Below are 22,544 nucleotides of genomic sequence, written 5' to 3'. Positions count from 1 at the left end.
TAGCCTATATTTATTGATATAATATAAATTATAATATGATTAAGCCGAAAATTATAATAACTCTTTAATGATTAATTTAAACCTTAGATTATATATTTGATGACATTTTGCAACATGTTCTGCATTAATTACAATCTAAAATCGATGACAATGTTTATTACATTTAATTTACATGTATACAATCCTTACTATATTATTTTATTTATTTGTATTTTTAAATTTTTTTAAATATTAAAATCGAAGAATTTTAACAATTTCCCAATGTTAAATTTTACAAAGTTTTTATTATGGAAATTATAAAGTTTGTTAAAGGGCTTAAGGGACTTTTTGAGAAGAAAACGGATCGTCCTTTTAATTTCCTGAGCCTTTTTTTATTTTTTATTTTTTTTATTTTTCTTTTCTTCTTTTACCTCCCGAGAGATGGCAAAACGCTAGAAGAACCTGGTACTCTTCTTAATTAAACGACTGTATTTTAAGAAAATTATAGCAGCAACCTTAAAAGATAAAAATACAACTTATTAAAAATTTATCCTTTATAACTGGCAAGAAAAATTTGGAGGAAGAAGGGAAAAAAATTTAGGATATATTTTTTTATTGTATTATTTAATCTATCGATATATTTGAGAAAATTTTGATAGTTTTCCAGTAGCAATAATGAAGCGAAATATTTCATGAATGTAATTTGCAAGACGAAAATTGAATCATTTCAGAACCCCGATGATAGAGATGCATTTAAATAAAATATCTGAGGAAATGACATTCCTCCTTTCCAGTAACCGTTACCTTTTAGTTCGCCTTTCCATCGCTAGGGCGTGCTGACCAGCAAAACGTGATATACTATTCTTACTCATCCACGTGTCTGAAGTCAGTCTCTCCTCCTCAGCGCTGTTGTTCGGGTCGTTTCTGCAATTGGGACGGCGTTGCAACGATCCCAGGCGTGCAAACAATGGTTTGGCATTGTATTATAGGATCACTGTTGATGCTAGCTAAAGGTCAGTCCAATCTCCTTAAATTACTTCCTCGTTATACTCACATAAATGAATTTTTTTTGCATTGTTTCTTCGATACTTTCTCTAATTAGTTACCTGTATATGTAAATATATATCTTATTATTTATAGAATTATAATTAATTTAAATTCAATTATATTTTATAATTGAAAAAAATTCCATTAAAAGTAGTCTTTATTGTTAATTCTTTTGTTTGTTTTTTTTTTTGTATTGAATTAATACTGAGTGCCTGCATATAATGCAAAGTAAATTCATGCAAGTTCTTAGCGTACACGTATATTGAATTTTAAATTTTGAGAAGAGATCAACAATATTGTTATTGCACATCATGAGATAAACTCAATGGATTTTCCCAGTGGATAGAATTGTAATACTGAAGCATTTTCTCCACTTCTAGACAGAATGATAAATGAAATTGAACTATTCCCATCCAAACTTTGGCACAAAAGTAGAACCCATTGCTATAAAATTTCTCGATTGCCTATTTATTCACTAAGTTTAATTATAAAATAAACTTTAAATTCTTCTCATTACTTTATAAAATATATATATATATATATATTTTTTTTTAATTAAAATTTAAAATAGCTTTAATATAATTTAATGCACGCTTCTTTGATATTTTTATTAATTAACTAATTTAATTATTTGCTCTTCTTTTCATTAAAATTTGCCTATAGAAATTATGAAAATTTAATGTTTGTTACTTACTCATTTTTGAGTGCAATCGAATAAAATTCGTGTCAAAATTCTTAAGCAGAGAAAATTAATTTTAGTTTGATTGCTAACTTTCCTAATCAGCCTGTTAATTAATTGCCAATTAATTAAAAATACAATTAAATAAATTTTTAAGTAAAAGGCTAAGTTTATGAACTTTGCTAATTTAAAATGTTAGAAAATTTTAAAATACAATTATTATAATTCTCCTAGGAATAATAAATATATTCGAAATGTATAGACATTTCCATTAATTATTTCTAGGCACATATTTATTTCCTTGTATAAATTAATCTTATAATATTAAATTATATTTCTATTGTTATTCAAATGATTTATAAATGATTTTCAAACAATAATGTTGATTATGCATCAAAGAATCGCTACTACTGATTACTGTGATTTGAAAGGAAGTTATTTGTCAATATAATTGTAATCCCTATCATTGTTTGTATCGAGCAATTAATGAGATATATGGGCTAATAATTATTCCAAAACATTAAAATGGATATTATTAAATATTCAAATTCTCCATTTCTTTATATGAATTTGCAGGATGTGAATACTTGTATGTTACATCGGTTCGTGTGTAATTATTTAAAAGCTTCACTTGTTTATTTATTTATTTATTTGCATTTTTCCCCTTCTGAAAAATGTGAAATTATTATAGAAGACTTCTGCTCTGGATTTTGGATTTTTTTATATATTTTTTTTTTATTTTTTATTTTTCTGCTTTGGATCATTCTGAACATCTCACATTTTCGTGTTTCTGGTTTATTGCTTTATATTTTATGCAATTCTAGAAAATAATTTTAAAATTCTGTTCAGAATTTTCTAAATTTCTGGAAATTTTTTAGTATTATTTTTCATTTTTATGCACTTTTACTTATTACAGAAGACTTTTTTTTCCCTGTTTTGGATCATTTTAGACATCTCAGATTTGTATAGTTCTACTTTATTGCTTCATAATCTAAATAAATTTTAAAATATTTTCTAAAATTTTATTTATTTAAATTTTTATCACGACCATTGTCTTAACCTCTATTCCAGTCAACACTGAAGGTTTTTCCCCTGATGAATTCTCATGATCATGTTAAGTGCTTAGTAATAAATAAAAGATTACCTTAAAATATAAATAAGCCCTTATTTATTCGTAAATTTTTTAACATTTTAAATCGTTTTTATTAACGTTTAAAGTATTTTTTCCATTGCATTTATTAAAACATACGATATTAATACTTCATCTAAAATTGTATTTTACACTTCAACATTTAAAAAAAAAAATTGTAGTAATTGCAAACTATTTTAATTTAAATTAAACATTATAATTAAAAATCTAGCATGTTTGTAGGCATGAAAAAGTAAAAAAATTTAATGGTTAATAGGAATGTTTTCACTCGGTTTAAAATGTAATCACAATCAGTAAAGTTGAAATGAGACTTTAATTAATATATAAATGTAACATAATTACTGTTTTAAAGAACATTCAAGTAAAATAATGCTTTTTAGTGACTTAAATAGTTATGGAAACGTTAACCTTTCCATCATAACTGGTAAGAATAATTGCCGTTTAACTGTTTCAGACATCGTTTCGTTAGTAGCGATCAACAGAAATGGCAAAATGCCAGAACAATTTCTCCTTTTTTTTTTTAATCCTTTAAAAATTGTAACTGCTACCATAAGTTGAAGAATGCAGGAGTATTAAAGTTTCGAAATAAATGTTTTGCGTTTCAAATATTGAGTTAATAAAAATGAATTATCGTAATATTATTAAAGTAATGTAATTAATGTTATATAATGATTATTATTTATATATGTAAACTGTTTAACTTTTTTTGTAATCTTCCCTGTTAAATATAACACCCCTTAACGGGGAAACTTTCCCTTTTTGTGAATAAACGCTTAGTATTATTATTATTAAAGTGAAAGTAATATGTTGCACTGAAAATGAAATTTTTATCTAATTTTCTGTTAAAATTATTGCTTAAACTCTTCAGTATCTATGAATTTCTTTTTTTTTTTTTGACCTTTTAATATCTGGCTTGTTAATAATTCAAATTGCACTTTCACGAATATTTTATATTCCTAATTTATCTGTAAATTTTTAAGATAGTTCTTGAATTATTTTATTTTTAAAATTATTTAATCCCCCTTCTACAAGCCGTTCCCCTATTAGTTTAAATAAATAAATTTTGCGTAATAATGGGAAAAATAGCGAAAAAAATAGGGAAAAAATTTTTTGTTGTTACTAAATTAACCGTTAAAAATTTAAAAAATTTATCATACAATAATTAAAGAATTCAGTTGTAAAAAGATGATAAGTGCCATTTCCATTAGTACATTATAATGCGTGATAACAACTGAACAAGAATTTAAATATTATAACTATAATATACGTTTTATTCTGATTACAGAAAACGAAGCAGAACATTTTTTTCACATGTTTGATTTTGCCATTTTCTGCAAAGTTTCATTATGGCACTTACCATATTTCACACTCGAACCCTTCAATTAACTTCTTGCTTATTTTGCAGTTTTGTGTGCAGAAAATTGCTTAATAATAAAAGTGCTTAACACGATAAATGATACATTAACCATAGTTTTTTTCTGTAAAAAAAATTAAATTTATGAGTAATTATTTATAAATTTAAATATGTTTAATCGTTTCCATTTTGGCTTCCATTTTTTTTTTTTTTAAATGAAATTTTCCATTTATCTGTGGGAGTATTAATTAAGATTAATTTATCAAATGGTTTCGCTAACTTGGATCAATGTTTCTTTTAATAAAGATTGTCCTTCGTTGTAATTTATTGTTTTATTTTCTATCACCTTGACATCATTTACAGAAATATTCATTTGTCTAATTTCATTTATGATATTTATTTATTTATTTATTAATCAATCTTCTTAATATTTTTTTTCTATATGTTACGGGATTTATATGCAATATTTTATAGGGAAAATATTAATTAATTTTAAAAATAATACATTAAATAATAATTTGTTTTTTTTTTCTATTTTAATTTTTAATCGAATTTTACGCTTAATCCCCTCTTTAAGTATTTAAATATCGAATTAAATTAAATTTTTTTAAAAAGCTATCGTTTACATATTTTAAATGTGTAATTAATAAATTACTTTTTCAAAAAAAGTTTTTATCTAAATACATACATTTAAGTGAATTTTTTCTTTATGTTAGAATTGAATTGAATTTTTCTTCTTGTAATTTTAAATTGCTGTATTTAATTGGTGTAGTTTGAAGAATAATATTTTTATTTTATGCAAGAACTATCTTTTCTGTTGAATATTAAACAGGGTAGCCCGTAATTCAGTTAACCGTTATAAAGACTAAATTGTCTCATTGAAAGACTCTTTACTCTATAAGACTCTATGAGACTCTTTTTACTCATAAATTGATGAGTTAATTGCAAACATAGTGAACTGACTTTTCAGACTCGCTGCAAGTTTAAATTTCTTAGAATTTCTTTAAAATTGGAGCATTCGGTACATTATCAGGGACATAAATTAGGATCTTACGAAGAATAAAAGACATTTTTGTCTGAACTTCAGTGTCTTCCTTTGAATTGACTTGAAATTTGCATACTAAAATGTTAATGTTTGAGGCTATTTATTTATTAAAAACATTAATTATCATTTCACAGACATATTTCGTTATGAAAATAATTATCAAATAATCGAGAAAAATTTATATAAATTCCTTTTTTTTTTATTATATTTTATTTATAATACTGGATCAAATATTAATATTTCTTGAAGGGGGAGAAAAGCAATACTGTAATAATTTTAGAATTTTTATGGCAATTTTATTGATTTTATTCATCGAAGATATTTTTAACGCCATGCAATCTTTAATATATATGGAGAGTGTCTGGAAAATTATTTGTTGAAGTTGACTTTAAAATTTGAACGTGTTACGACCCTAAAACTTGATTTGAGGTCACGTTAGTCAAAACCTATCAACTACATCTGTATACTCCTCGGGGTATCGATGATGTCTGCTTATAAGAGAATGAAGAAATGATTTCTCTCGTGTTTGTTGAAACCTTTAAATTTCTTCTCATAACTCCAGAGCATGGTAAACTTTTGAAGTGACATCCAAATATAAATGTTTTTAATATTCAAGAAGTTGATAATAGTTGTTTAGAACATTCACCAATTTTAAAATTGGTTTTGTAATTTATTATGGTAAATAATTGTTTTTAAATTTAAATTTAAACTTTATATTATCTTGGCGCGTTATAACTTCATAGGGCCCAGGCAAATTCAAATTAGGGGGCTCTGTGTACAGTGTTGACTTCAGATATTTTTCTTGGAGGGAATTTTTTCAGGGAAATAGAGTCTTATAAAAGGTTTGTTTGGGGCCCCATGTTGATGTGGGACCCAGGCAATTTCTCTTTTTGCCATGTACAGTACAGTAAGATCCAATAAAGTGCCTACACGTCTGTTATCAATTCTATACATGATCAAGTATATTTAAGACTTCAATTCATTATAAAATATAAAATAAATTTTCCTACTTTGTTATAAATAGATTTTGTAAACTTTAACATTTACATTTTACCATCGACATAAATAAATAAATTCAATATTTTAAAACATTTATATAAAAAACCCGTTATATTAAAACATCCTTTATAATAACATCAATTTTTTAAGTAAATTATTCCAATTGAAGGAATGAAATTATTATTATTTTTTTCTCTGCTGAAGTTTCAATAATTTTAATAAATCTTAATAAGGTCATTCATTTTTATTTTCCATCATTTTGGATTCAAAAAAATTTCAGCTTGTTTAAAAAAATGAAGACAAAAACTAAATTTTTCAATGGAAAAAGGACAAACTTTACTGTTTCATATTCTTCTGAATGAATATTTCAGTTATACTTCAGATTTTTGGAAACAGTTCAAACTTAGTTCATAGAGAAGTAATAAAAATTCCATTGAGTTGTGTTAAGATTCTTGTAGAAGTGATGTAAGTTTTTTTTTTTTTTTGTTTTTCGTATAAAAATGATCAACTGAACATATTTATTATGTTTGAAATGTCCAAGAAAATATGATAGTTAGAAGATATTTTTTATATTAATAAATTTAATGATGCCTTACAGGAAGAGCTCAATGACTTTTAACAAGAGACGATCGTTTAAGCTTATTATTTTAAGGGGGTAAAATGCGATATTTTATTACATTAGATGCTGCCAAAGATGAAAATATATTATAATTAAAATGTTTTTTTTTAAATATTTTATTGTAAAGAAAACAATATAATTATCTCTGACTCTGCTAGAAAACAAAAGGAAAAAAAAACAAAAAGAAATTTACTTTTCATTAAAACACGATAAGAAGAAGAAGAGAAAAAATTCTTTTCTGGTTTGTTTATTTCTTTCGATCAAAATTGTAAACTCGTTACTGCAAAAAAAACTCAAAAGAGTAAATTTATTTACTTAAAAACTTTTTCAAACTTGTATAAACAAACAAAGAAAAAAAATCTTTGAAAAGGGAAACTGCAGTTAAAAATATTGTCTTATTCTACTCAAAAATTTCTGCTTTAACACGTCAAAATTATTATACAAGATATAAAAAATGTATATTTTTGTCTTCTAAGATTGAATTTAGTTTGTTGAGTGAAGTGTTTGTTGGTTCTTGATGCTGTTGGACTCCTGGAACGGTCTGTCAACGAATAAATTTCATCTTATATATCATGTTATATTTTTCTATTCGCTAGACAATAAATGATTATCTTTATAATATTCTGCACCCTTGTTAAGTCATACACAAAGTATTCAAATGTAAATATTCAAAGGAACATTTGTAATTTCCATTATAATTTCAGTTATAACATATATATAATATAAATTATAATAAACTGGTGTTAAAATATTGTGATTTTAAACTATAAGCTACAATGTATGTAATTTTCTACATTATTATAAATAATAAAATTCTCTATCAGCAACATTTTTTATTATGAAAATCAGTTTTCAGCTGTTCTTGATATCCTGATAATGGCTGCAAGAATAGCTGAAAATGTTTGATTTTTATATAAAAAATGTAGCTGATAAAGACTTTTACTATTTATCATTTACGAATAACCATTTAAGAATATTTTTACATTATTTTTTATGCATACATTAATGTTTGAAGTAAACACAAGACCCACGCTCCTAAACTAAGTCTTGATTTTTCTTCCTAACACCTCTACAGTGTTCCACCTTTGTTTAATGTAATCAAACCGTTTTTTCACATATTGATATATATAATATATAAGTATATACAGTGTATATATATATAATACCATATTAAAATTAACTATAAAGATATAAACAGCTTATAGATAAGACTTAATATAGGCCATAGGCCTAAGTTATAAAACTGATAAAATTTTCAAAATTTAATTTACTAAAGTCATGTTTTTGATTATAGAAACCAATTATAAGTGATTAATATTTTTATTTTCATAATTCTCTGTAATAATTAATCATAAAATAAATTCTATTTAACTAATTATTTAATAACTTTTTAAAATCTCTTATCAGAAAGTTAATAAAACGAAATTTTTAATTTTATCTTTTAAAAAATAAATGTACCATTTCTAATTAATAAAATTAATTAAAATAATTAGAAATTGAATATAAAAAAAGATTAAAAATTAAAGAGTTTGTATGGTTTTTGAACGCACGCGTATAAAAAAATGTACTATTATTTTATGTTGACTCACTTTATTATAAAATATATTAGTATATAAATAATTCAGGACGTAAGAAATAAGTATTAACATATAAATATCCTTCGTAAATATGTTAAGAATAGAAAATTCCTGTCTTTAAAGCAAATATTAAACTTTTAAACGATTTTTGAAGCTCATAATTTCTTAAGTTTCACAACTAAGAATACGTTAACTTATTTAAACACAAGTGAATGTTTATAGTCAAGTGATGTTAGGAAGATACGAACTTTATTTTATTAATCATCAATCAGCATTTAAACCGAATTTCGATTAGCCCTGTACAACCTTTACAACATTAAATTGATACAAAGTACATAACATACGGTCCTAGTAACTAGGATTAGAAGATATAAGCGTTCTTACGTGCCTTGTGGTTATTTTAATATTGTATCATTAACAATCCCATCTAACAAGTTTATTACTCCTTTCATTGGTGTACATACCGCAGTATCACACAGCGCTGGACATTGTCATTTTGACTGTCTAATAACTTATTTCCAATTTCTCCCAGGTGACAGAATGGGTTGTGTTATCTGCACAAACCACACCCAGGTTAGCACTGCCTCGGGAATAAAGAATCATCATCTACAGATACTTTAGTTATTATCGTGTTATGAGTCTCTATTTTAGCCATAGTTTTTGCCTCGATTTCTTTGAAAATTGATCAAGTTTTGTATTAATTCTTAGGAAAAAAAAAATATATGAAAATTATCTCGAGTTTCTTAAGTTTTTTCCATGTATTATATTTTTACTTTCCTGGCTGTTACAGAGGAGTCGAATTTTAATCCTCCGAGATTTTTGCACTTCTCTCGATATTTTAAGATTACCTTAATTCAAAAACAACAAAGAAGGGAACAAAATTCTGTCCTTTATTTTACGTTATATCTCAGGATCCTAAGGATCTAACATTTTTAAATTTGGCAAGAATACTTCTATATATGGGACATTGATACTATTAAATTTTGGTAATGATAAGTCAGGAGGGAGGGAAGATAGAGGTGGTGGAAGATCATATCTCGAGTGTAAACTTAATGAAAATTTTACTCGTGATTAGCATTTAAAATTTTTAAAGATAATTTTGAAGATATCTTCATTAGTTATTTACTTATATTCTTTTAAAGTTAAACAATTTAACACGTGATGTAAGAATTGGAAAGGAGCCATGTACAAGTAGAAAAATGGATGGTTGGAGTCAGTAACTGCGTTTCTTCCGATCAGTTGTGTTCTTTTTTTTTAATTTCCCCTTAGCTTCAGATTAACACGATAGGAAGACATCGCATGTAATCCTTCAATCATTTTTGTCAGAAAATCGTTATCTTTATACTAGTTTAAAATAGATCAGCTAAAATTGATCAGATGTAAAAGCATTTCTGTCAATCTAACCTTGAAGGTGTATTAATAGAGAGCGAAAAAACTATCCGTTGGGAATTAGACAGTCATTAGCTTTCATAAACAAGATTATGGATGACAGAAATTTTATCACTTCTCTATTTGATCTCAATTATCTGAGGTTATCATTTGAAATCGGTCATTAAAAACTATTAAATAATAAACTTTTTTGATTGAATTAAATTCATTTTTTCAGAAAATTTTAAATAAAAAGTCTCAAGAAATTTAATTTAATTTTTTAAACGATTTTTTTAATATAAATTAAAAGTAATAATTATTTTCCTTATTCAAAATATGTGGTAAGATAATGCAGAAATTATAAAATAAGTTGAAGAAAAAGAAGGGAAAAAAAATGTATATTTTATCAGATAAAAAAAGTTGACTACATCAAAGCAAAATAAATTATACAAGATTTTATTTTGCATTAAAATTTTAATGGAAAAAATCAATTTTGCAATGTAAAAGTATATCTGTGCAGTTAAAAGCTAAGAATTAATTTAAAATTATTTTCTAACTCTTTGTAGATGTTTAAGATAAGTTTTAAAATATAATAAACTAAATAGTAATAATGAAAATAAACTTAAAAATATAAAATAACAGTATATTTTACTATTAAAGACTGTATAATATATGTATATATTTAGGAAACGTTCTGATAATAAAATAATTTTAATTTTAAATATATTTATTATGAAATATTTGATTAATTATAAAGTAGAGTGTTTTAGTTTTTCAAAATAGTAAATTAAAATTAAATTTAACGTTAAAAAGTACAAATTTTCTATAATCATTTTAGTGTGTGTGATTCATAAACCGCTTAACTTATATATATGGTTACTTTAAGGTCATTGACAAGAGATAATTAGTTTCTCGAATAATTATCGCCACTACTTTAAGCAATTGAATAATAGTCGTTAAAGATTTACACTAACGGTTTATACATACGAATATCGTCATTTAAAATATTAAATAATAAATTAAAATAAATATGAAGTAACAAGTATGAATATTTTATAATCGAGTTTGGCTCACTCATTTTCGATTTTACGTTAGAATTTTATCCTCCAAAATTTATTAAATAAATTATTCTATAATTTTAGTTAGGGACAGTCCATTAATTACGTGTACACGTATGCTATTTTGACCCCTTTGACTTCCTGTTTTGTACAATGATGTGATTCTGGCATAACCCTCCCCTTTAATTACGTGTGTATAATAATTTGTGGATCCCTGACTTTAAAAAAGTTCAGCAAATATTTTCTAACTGATAATTAACTCAAATAACTAGTAATTAGTCTTGTAACAACAAATAAGCCACTGAAAAGTCCCCATAGACAATACCTCGACCCTCCTCTCCATCGTGTACAATAATGTACTTTCTTGGACCACCCTTAAACAGTAGACGACCCATTATAAAATTTACGTCTTCTTAGATTAAATCGTAAGCCGAATTATACGTTTTATAAATGTTGAAATTAAATAATGTTAAATAAAACTGGCGCAGGAACACAAGCCATTTTTATTTCATTAAAATTAAATAATTTAAGTAGCGCTTCACATCATATAACTATATTGTTCTCTTCTGAAGCTTAGTATTATGTAAATAGATATTTAGAAAACGTCAGGCTACATGAATAATTAATTAGAATAAAATAGAAGAATGAAAACATTATTTACTCGAGTCTAAATTTCTTTCTTAGTAGTGATACATGCTTTAAACATAAGTCATCAATATTTCTCTCATCCATCAAGTGTCTTGAAAGCATTCCATATTAATGCACATAAAATAAATTTAAAGAATTAATATCGTCTTTGGCCATTTTCTTTCATGGTATAAAATAATTTACGATATATTTTAAAACCGAATGATAAGTTAAAACGATAAGAATTTTATGAATCGAAGGGGAAAAAATAGTGCTGAAATGTGTAAAGTATGGCATAATTCGTAGTTTAGATTGATCTTCCTCATCCTTCTGCACCCGTTTTTATTTTTATTTATTTTATTTTTTGTTAATAAAATAAATCAATCTTCCTCATCTTCTTCATCTAAAGAATCAAGCAGATATATGCAGCAATATCTGCATGACAAGGAAGCAGTTTTAACTAAGGTTACAGTCGTTTAATGCCGTGAATAACAATAGGAAAGGCTAGGAAAACATTTTCGGAGTTTAATATTTTTGTATAAAATACCACAGAATTTTTCTCTTATGAGAAAAATGATTATGTTCTTTATAATTGTTTGCATTCAACAGAAATGAGTTTCTTGATATGAAAGTACTGTATACATCTGCTTCTCTTTCAAACAATACAAAAAAAAAAGACTGTTTGGAATCCCTTCCCAGACGATAAAAGAAATTATTAAATGTTAGTATTATATGAAATTTCAACTTAAGATATTTTAAATAAATTCTCTCTTATAATAATAAAATCAAAACACTAAAAAATTTAAATAACATTATCTGTGATAAATTGCAAGCATTTTTTTGCTATTTGTATCCGTAATGCACATACTTTATTATTTATAAGAAAGCTGAGAATTTTATAAATTTTAAAAATACTCTTATTGTATAATTTATAAAAAAATTAATTTTAATCTTGGGATTATTTTATTGTTTACTATGGCCGTTCCACAAAACTTCAGGCGGCTTCACTTTTTTTTTAGATAGCAATTTGATGCTACCTCAATTATTTTTTAGTATTTTTTAGTACTAATTATCTGATAATAACGAAGTGAGGCTTGGACAGTTCTTTTTTTTTCTGCTTTTATACGATACTTTATTATTTTTAAAGTTTTCTCGCGATTCCTTTGAGGGGGTGGCCATTCATAATTTGCATACCATTGATGTAAGGGTTGTAATTGCAAACCTACGAACCATTGTAAGCTTCTTAATCTGTTTAATAAATGTTAAATTTATTGATTAATATTTGGTATTATAATTTTGCTTTAAATTTGCTGTTTATTTTCATAATATCTGGCTAAAATAGTTGTATAATAAAAGATGTCTAGTTCCTTATTATCTTGTCTACAATTTTTAAAATCAGTCAATAAGAGGTAGAACCTCTTCAACAAATCAAGGACATGTTATAAATATCTGTTACCTGTCTAGAAAATATTTAATAACGAAAGTGCTCTGTTCTCTTTTCACAAAGTTTTTCCCGGAACGTCCTTTTAAAGCTTTGACAAAAACTCATCTATTAAAAGCACTTTTTTCCCCCTTTAATCTCTATTTAAAGCTCGATTCTCGAATTAAATTAATGAGTTTTTTGAATATCCACTTAAATTGATTTTCTCTTTAAGTTCAGGATTAACAATTCCTCTATCATTACGATATCCTCAATTTCAAAGAATTTCGATAGCATAAGAAAGAAGAAGAAGAAGAAGAAAAAAAAGAAAACAACTTTGCAGCCTCAATAGTAATTCTAAAGGTAAATAAAAAACCTTCAAACTCTAACAATGTTTACAAAGTCGATCCAAAGTATCAGAAGCAGTTAAGCCTGACAGAGATAAGGTCGAACTGAGAAATGAAGCAAGAATAAAAAATATTTCGATATATTTTTTTTCCCCTCTTCCAATAATGCAACTCCTAACCCAGCTTCGGTGGTCAGCGTTATCTTGTACTTAATGAGGTGAGGAGCTGCAAAAAAGCTGTGTGACGTGTGCTCTTCCATCCCTCTGAAAGACCAATGGTAAGTCGCCATGCTTTAACAGCTGTAATTGTGATGGCCGGATCCAAAATAAGGCTCTGTTAGTAATTTAGAAGAAGGGAAAAAAAGGAGTAAGATCTTACGCTACCAGTTTTGTAATGTAATTTCTAACATCGTTCATTGATTGTTCAAACAGTCAATCAACAGTAGTACGTTGTCCTGTAACAGAATCAAAGAAATGGAAGAAAGAGTTGATTGAATTACGGCCTCTTTTAATTCTTTACCACCTGGATGCAGAGATAATCAAATTGATGTAATCTTCTTGCTTGACGCATTGTGTACATTCTTTGTTCGTCGAAAGGTGACTAACATTGATTAAGTAAAACTCCATGTGTGACTTTGAAAAAGTAAACAATTATAGAGCCTGTCTCCTTTTAAAGTTATTGTGGGCTGCTTAAATAATTGCGAAAAAAAGATCAAAAACTTTATTTAATCAACTGAATGATTCTTCTACCGAAAAAAAATACACTGCCAAATCTTAATTTAGCAGAATTTAATTACGAATCTTTAGATAAATTATTCTTACAGAATTCGAGACATTGTTCCCAGTCACCGATTTTAATATTGAATCGGTCGTAAATACAAAAGATAAAAGCTTATAAAAGAAGGCATTATTCTAAACTCATTAAAATAGATAACTTTATCCTTTAAAATAGAGAAAAGTTCATCTAATATGCATTTGCAATATAGTGTCACTGTACAGTACAAAGCATGCGACAGGATACACTCGAGTGTTGTATATTTAATATGGTAAATGTCAAACGAAATGCATGGAATTATACTGTATTGCTCCAAAAATTTTATTTTGCAAATAAATTTCAAGTAGGGCCTTTTAGATAGGGAGAGAAGTCAGGCCACCTTTCTGGAGGCCTCAAGTTATTAAAAAAGGAATTAAAAATTTGTATTTCGTTTTCATATTTGACAAAAAATAAAGGTTTTTTCCCCCTTAATTCTTAATGAAATGAATGATTTTTAACAAATATTGGCCTAGTAAATATGAGGCCGCTGGAACTAATTTAAAATATTTGAATATTTTTGTTGTATTAATTGATCGTAAAATTATTAAGAATAAATTTTAATTGGAATAAAACGTAAAATATTTAAATAAACATTTATTACTTTAAAAATATTCAAACATATATTACGAATGACTTTATCATTTTAAGTTTACTCCTTGAAATTATTTACATTTTTAATCACTTCGAAGTTATATTACTCGACTTTTAATTACTGTATAAATTTTATCGTTTTGATCATCACATGCTACATGAATCCATGATGTTTTCTAATCCATGCTTGTAACAGTATCATTTAAATTAAAACAGTGTGTCTACTACACTAAATTCTATTTTGATCTTTCATGTTATGTAAATATTTCAAGTTTACATTAACTTACTGTGTATAAAAGTTAAGATATCACCCTGAAAATAACATTTATATTCAGAAATAATTAATGTTTTAATTATTATTAACATAATTTTTACCTGAAGCATGTTACTAGTATACTTAATACAAATATATACTCTATGTTCTACTAAATTTATGATAGCAATATTCAATAAAACATAATCTATCAGCAATACAATGGCTTCTCCACCTATTCTGGATGTTATTTATTATTTTCAATATCCCAGCATAAGATGCAATTGGTATCAAGAACAGTAGGAAACTTTATGATAATAGCGTATGAATAAATGTAACTAAAGAAGCTGAAACAGAGCAAGATACAATAATATTTTTTAGAAAATTAAACTATTTTTTACTGTAAGCAAGAAGAAATTTGTTTGCTTAATTTTGTTTCTCCATCCTCATCCAAACTAATCTATTCATTATAAAATTGAATGAAAGAGTTTTCTACGAATATATTCGGTTATTAGCGAAATATAATGTGAAGAATTTTTAGCAAATATAGTTTATATAGATTAAGCTAAGGAGTATTTTGAGGGGGACGTCTATAGTAGTAACAAGGATAATGGCAAATTTCCTTATACTTATACTTTTCCAACAAATCGTTGCTTAGACAATCATATCTCTAACTTATCTTCGTTAAAATCTTTTAATGTTATTTTTTATCTTCTATATTTGGCAGAAGATCGTCATTGTGCACAATGTCTTTCATTACTTTCCAAAGTTACTGTATTTAATTACAGTTTATCTTATACATTAAGCTAAGTTTATAGACCATATTTATTTCCTTCAGTTAATTCTCTTTACCTGTTGTAAACCTTTTACTAAACTGAAAATATTTAAATTTGTACAGCTTATTTTAATCTTATTTGATGTAAAATTAATAAAATAAGAGAAAAATATTCGATACTCTATTATAATTCTCGTAACTCGAATTACATTCTCTGACCAAATTTCGCACTTTCTTAATTTAATTTTAATTATAAATACTATAAAAATGAAATTTTTACGTATTTAAATTACTTAATTAATAAATCTATTTGTTATTTACTAACCCAAAAGAATTTAATCAATACATTTTTTTTCCAATACAGTTTGATTCTGTATTCTAAGATTCGTGTATTTTCTAATCAACGAGACTTATATATTTATATATATTTAAAAAATCTAATTTGTATACAGTAAACAATAACATTCTAAAGTTTCATTTTATGTCAATATTCAAAAGGTTAAACACGGATCGGGTCTTGTTTATTTTACTGACTTACTGTTTGCTTTGTCGACTCCCTAATGAGATCGTACTAAGCTTGTACAGAAGTTTGTAATTCCATTCAATGTCAACGTCGAAAAATTAATCATACATCAACAAAATTTCCCCAGAAGCTATTATTCGAAATATTTTGATTTCTACATCTCTGAATATCTGTGGTTCAGGGCTCGGTTTTAATATTCATAAAATTTGTTCGATACAGCTTATAACTATAATTTATCATCATAAAATAGACCATCGATTATCTCGAATATAAGCTACTGTTATTAGGAGATTCATCGATTGCCTTTTAATCTATATTTAGAGTTTTAAAGTTTAAAAAACAAAATAATAGTCAAAGTAATTAAAAAAATTCAAAGCTGGTAACGTTGTTGTTAAACTTTTCCAGAATTCTTTGCTTGTTTTTATTCCTAATAATTATTACATTACCTTTAAGTCTTCAGATAGGTTCGGGAGATAGTAAAGGAATTGGTCCATATCTTTCGAACCAATCGTCCGATTTTCCTGAAAATTTCTAGAAACATTTTCTCCTAATACATGAATCGTCCTGCAAACTTTCAGAAACTTTCGACATAAGGTTAGGGAGTTATTAAGCATCAAATTGGGCCTAAAAAATCGTGCCTTCATACACGTACACACTCAAACACGCTGGCATCCATACACATAGAAAAACCCACCAACTTTTTGGGACTTTTCGACGTTTCAAGGTCTCCCGAGTCCCGAAATGAAAAAAATCTTGAGAGGAGAGTTATTTTTTGACCGATTGCCATACTTTTTCTCTTATATAACAGCCAGGAAAGTAATAAGAAAATTTAATTTACTATAAAGTTTTTTTTTTTCCTTCAGAAAGTTAATTTTAAGCTATAATCGTTCGGTTCTTTTGAATTCTCGAGTCTTATTTATATTTTTATTCATTTATTCAATAATTTTCTTATCCAAGATTCATGTCCTTAAGAAAAATAAACATTGACATACGAGTATATTAGAAATGAATAATACAATTGTCTAGCGTCAATTTTGTGTAATTAATTTATTAAAATTTTAATATTTTTAATTTAAAAAGTTAAAGGAAAATATAAATAACTTATTATTTAAATTTAAAATTTATTTTCTCAGACAAATGAACAGTCTAAATTCTCTACCAGTTAATTATAATAGGTTGTATTCTTGTCTTATTTATTTTAGGTTTGCTTTGATTTGTTTATTCAATATAGATCTGCTGCAATGTATCCTTCAGCTAAATATAAATTTGATTATGTAATTTGCTAGCAAAATATAATATACATGTAACAAACATTTACTCATAGTTTGCAAGAGAGATATTATATAAATAAACAAACAAAAATAAACCTAAATTAATTAAAATAATAAGATAGAAGCTTGCAATTAACTCATAAATAGAATTATATTGTTGTATTATATAGTATAATAAGGCATTGGGCATTGCCCATACGTAGGGGTATTGGGACACGTGTCCCAAGTGCCCCAATGTACGGGCGCTCCTGGTTTACTCGATAACACTTTATTCAAAGTTATAAAACTTATAGAATTTATATAATTTTAAGTAAAGTATAATTATTGAGATGAATTATGCATTAACGAAATGTTACTGTCCAATTGAATTTCTTGAGAAAGTGACTACAACTTATAACAAAACTTGTCTTTTGAACTTACGTTGTTGTGAAATATTAAATAAGAAACAAATATAAACTATTTATGCCCTTATAATAAGATATCAGTTCGTTAAATTTTAAAAATAAATCTTCAAAAGGAAAAGTTATAATTTGTCATTAAAATAAAATTATGAAAAATATATTAGAATGGATCTTCAGATGAGAGCAATTGTTATGAAATTTCTATTAAAGAAAATGCAAATACTCGTAATTAAAGTGATAGGTACCCTGACGACAAACAATTTGTTGAAAGGTCATATGAATGGTCACTGGAACGAAATATAAATATTACATTTATCGTATTAAATATTTTATATATTATACAATTTCTAGAATTTCGTAGTGTTTCGTTGTCATACACAGCAGGAAAAAATTGTTTTTTGTCTGAACTCTGAAAGGCAGAGAATAAATAAATGTTTTATTTAGTCTCCTTTAAATGATTAAAGGCAATGAAATGACTCAGTTAATAGTTAAAGAGAAACAAAAGATGATCTTTCCAACTTTAATCTTCTAAAGTTAAGTCTATGGAAAGAATAATTTATCGCTAACTGACATAGAAAATGATAGTTATTTCATTTAGTTCAATTAGGAATTTCAATCTTATTACTACTTCTTGTTTTATATAAAACCTTTCAGATGTTTCATATAACGAACTAAAACAATTCATCCTTTAAAAGATAAACGAGCAAAAAGTATTGTGACATCACCACAATGCTGGGCTGCAATTTTTAATCAAATTCTTAATCAATTTAAAATATATGCTCTCGATTTTATTAGTGTCCTTCCCCTTTACATCATACTCTTCCTAATGACAACAGAGTCATCATACAATATCTGTATTGAGAATATTTTTGAATTGAAATCACGTGGCAAGGGACACTGATTAACTATATACTAACTTCCGGTCTTGACGGAAGTTAGTAAATAGTTAATCAGGGCCTCTTACCCTAAGCTTTCAATATCTACTCTCGACTTTCATCTATCTAATTTCGTTCTGGAGATAAAAGAAGGACAGGCAGACATATTGACACAAAAATTGCAGCCCAATTAATACACCCGTTTAATATTGCATAAGCTCTATTGACTCGATAATTTAAAATTATAATTAAATATATAAAAATAAGAAAATATATGTATTAAATTTAACATTTTTACAAAAATATTACATAAATTCATAGATATTTCATAAGAAATTCGACTTATAAATAAATCTTTACTTATATAAAGTATAAGATAGTCAAATCGATCATATTATAGCCATAAATCTAATGATACGAGGAATATTTACATACAGGCAATTAACGTTACACGTAAGGTTAATGATCTTGTATAGGGGAAAAAATGATAAATGCATTAATAATATTATTACTGAATTAGTATTTTATCGATTCAATATTCAAACTCGATACTCAAACAACTGTAGACTATAGTTGTTATTGTTAATTACAGCAGAGAATAGATGAAAATCCATAAATTTTAAAGTATTTTTGTCCAGAAATTTATAATAAATTGCTTCTTAATGCGTAGAAATAGTGATATTTCATAAAGAATTAAATTTATTGATAAATCTTAGCTATAGAAATATACGAAGGTTTCTTATCGATCATGCTATATCCATATATCTAATAAATTGAAAACATTCGCATGCAAGCAATTAACGTTACATGTAAGGCTAATGCATCTCCTACAGAAAAAAAAGTGATGAATGTAATGATGATAATTCTTTATAAATTGGATAAGATATAAATAAAATTATTTATTTAAATCACTACACAAATATTCAGTTTATATTTTCTACAATTTTTCTTTAATTTTGTTTTGCATCAAGGCAGAGTTCCTGCGCCATTAAGCGACTAACTAATCATATTTTTGGCATTTAATTAATATTTATACATCTAAAAATTAATTACAAATATTTTAAAACGCTTATCAAACGTTTCTATATTTAAAAATTGCATTTTTTTTTATTCGAATAAATTATATATTTTGACAGAAAATTAGTAAACAACTATGACTATGTTACGTTACTGTTCTGCATAATAATTACAAAATCTGCTAGATTCATGCATTTTAAATTGTATTATTAAATAATTAGAAAGCCTATACAGCATTTAATCTGATTAAATTATAGTAAATAATTGCAGAATAATAGCATTATTCATCTAACAGTTTCATAAATCCATTCACTCTGTTTCATAGTATATAACTTCAAATATAGGGATTTACTATGGCTTTTCGATTTCTATCAAGAAAGGAAAGTGGATTTGATGTATATAATCGATCGAAAACGATCTTTTCTAACCTCAGGCAACATCTTACTCATTATGTGAACAGGTGTGCAATTGTTAATCCAATCTAGCATAATTAATTCTGGTGCGAGGAATGAATTACCATACTATTCATCTTGCAATTGCACCAGTGAACTAGACCGATATAATCTTGTTTCTATAGGATTCAAACCACGTAACATATATTTTTTAACGGAAATTCTACTAAAAAAATTTCATAAAAACTTTTTTTAAGTAAAATAAAATTCTTCACTTAAAAAAACAATTTATAAAATTTCGAGTATTTTTTTAAAAAATGTGTTTTTTTTATTAAAATTTATAAACTATTACCGAATATTCTCGCAAAAATTCATTTTTATATAAAATTTTAGGGGTTTTTTTTACAGGTTTAAATTACAGAAAAACCTGTCCAAGACGGAATTTGGTATAATAAAGCTTTATTATATCCAAAAATAAATATTTATGTAATTAAATTACGCGAAGAAATTTACTGACACTTATAAATGATAAAATAAAATAGTTTTAAGAGCTTATACACGACATCACTTTTCTCAATTATGATTAAGAAGAACGTTTTGAAAAAAAATGAAAAAAAGTTAAAATCCTATTTGTAAAAAAAACATTTTAGGGCAGAAAGGAATAAATCCTTTTCGTGATGTCACCTGTTAAGGAACCGATCTACTTGACACAACAAACAAAAGGAGCTTAACGTTGGGAGTTTCCATCTTCCAGAAGAAAACATCCTTTTATTGGATTATAGAAGTTTTTCTTTTCCAGTAAATCCTAAGCGCTTTAAGTCTTGTGTCGTGGAATACAGTGCACTTGGAAGAAAGATGGAGAATGCAAGACATTTCCTTCCCACAGAATGAACAAGCAATTTTTCTTTCTCGCCTCCTAAACTAATTTAACTTTATAAATTGCAATTGCTTTAGCCTGAATCAAAATATAATGCAAAACATATTAATGCAGTAATTAAATTTACTTATAATTAATATTAAGTAGATGGCATCAAACTTTATACCTTATCTTGCTAATTTTTACTGTTTTAAGCTGTCTTATCTCATTAAATTCTACAATAATTTAAGTATAATTTATATATTTATTTTTTTTTTTGGTTAAGAAATGTACTGTTTAAGTGTATATTTTTACGTTAGATCTTAAGTTTTATCTGATAATATTGCATGTTGAAGATATGTTATATAAAACGGCCATTTTTAACTTGACAGAACTTCGTGCCGTTATTTATTTTATTTTATTTATTTTTTAAACTTTCTCTCTCTCTTTTTTTTTAGTTGAATAAATTTATCCCAGGAAATAACTTTCTCATTTAAAAAGGTTCAAGTAGAAAATCATAAGACCGAAACGTATATCATTCCAGTTGTATGCATTTACTCCATATTACATCGAATATTTTTATTCGAATTTTTATAAATATTTGATAAATTTTATGAACTTTTTCATCCATAAATTATTATTAATATATTTTTAAATTGAAAACTAAAAAAAAAGGCTCTTATTCATTATAATTTTCAATATTTAAATTTCACGTGCTTTTTTTTCCTCCGTTATTCTTGCTTAAAGAAGTTTAATTAATTAAGAAAATCTTATTTTAAATATATTTTTTGAATTATTAATTTAAGAAAATGTCAATAAAATGTATTTCTTTTCTTCGTATCTTTATCTATTTATTTTCTCTTTCGTTTATTGTTATCAAATTGTAGAAAAGTCCATCCAATTAAATAATCCTTTAAAAAATTATTTTTACCAATTAGTAAATTTCCTTATTAATAAATAAATATTTTCTTAATTAAATGAGTTGGTTCTGATTTTGATTCGGTAAGATTGCAAATTCTATAAATTGTTTATCGCATCGAATTACTTTAAGTAAATTGTATCAATTCTAATGATGAAGATCAACTTTTTAACTGCAATTTAATGCGTTTATATTAATTATTTAATGAAATTAAAAATTTAAATAATGAATATTTAATTAAATATTTTCGTAGTAAAAATCGTTTCGATAAAAATATTTTAATTATTGATTGATGTATTATTCATATAACATTGTGTGTTTACTTAACACGCTTGTAATTAATTAAAATATTTTTAAGATTTAATGATTTAAAATAAATTCCGAAATTTCTTTTCGTTATATTTAACAGCAATTTTATTGATCGAAATAAATTCAGTATTTTTCGGTTGTTCTCGTCGCTAAAAATCAGTTAACATATATCATATGTAACACGTTCAACGTTGCAAATACTTGTAACATTGAACACACACGGGGGACACAAGGATATATGAAAAATAACTATAATAAAACTGTTAAATGATTTTTTAGC

The 22,544-nt window shown here is 25.6% G+C and overlaps 1 pseudogene; it reads left to right on the top strand.

The window, feature by feature from the left end:
• The first annotated feature begins 867 nt into the window (after positions 1 to 867).
• The window catches only part of LOC136980820 (cell adhesion molecule Dscam1-like), a 146,586-nt pseudogene continuing 124,909 nt past the window's right edge, over positions 868 to 22,544 (top strand).

Source organism: Centruroides vittatus, unplaced genomic scaffold, assembly GCF_030686945.1.
Source record: "Centruroides vittatus isolate TY-2023 unplaced genomic scaffold, ASM3068694v2 contig_726, whole genome shotgun sequence".
Classification (NCBI taxonomy): domain Eukaryota; kingdom Metazoa; phylum Arthropoda; class Arachnida; order Scorpiones; family Buthidae; genus Centruroides; species Centruroides vittatus.
This window is presented reverse-complemented; position numbering and strand designations above follow the sequence as displayed.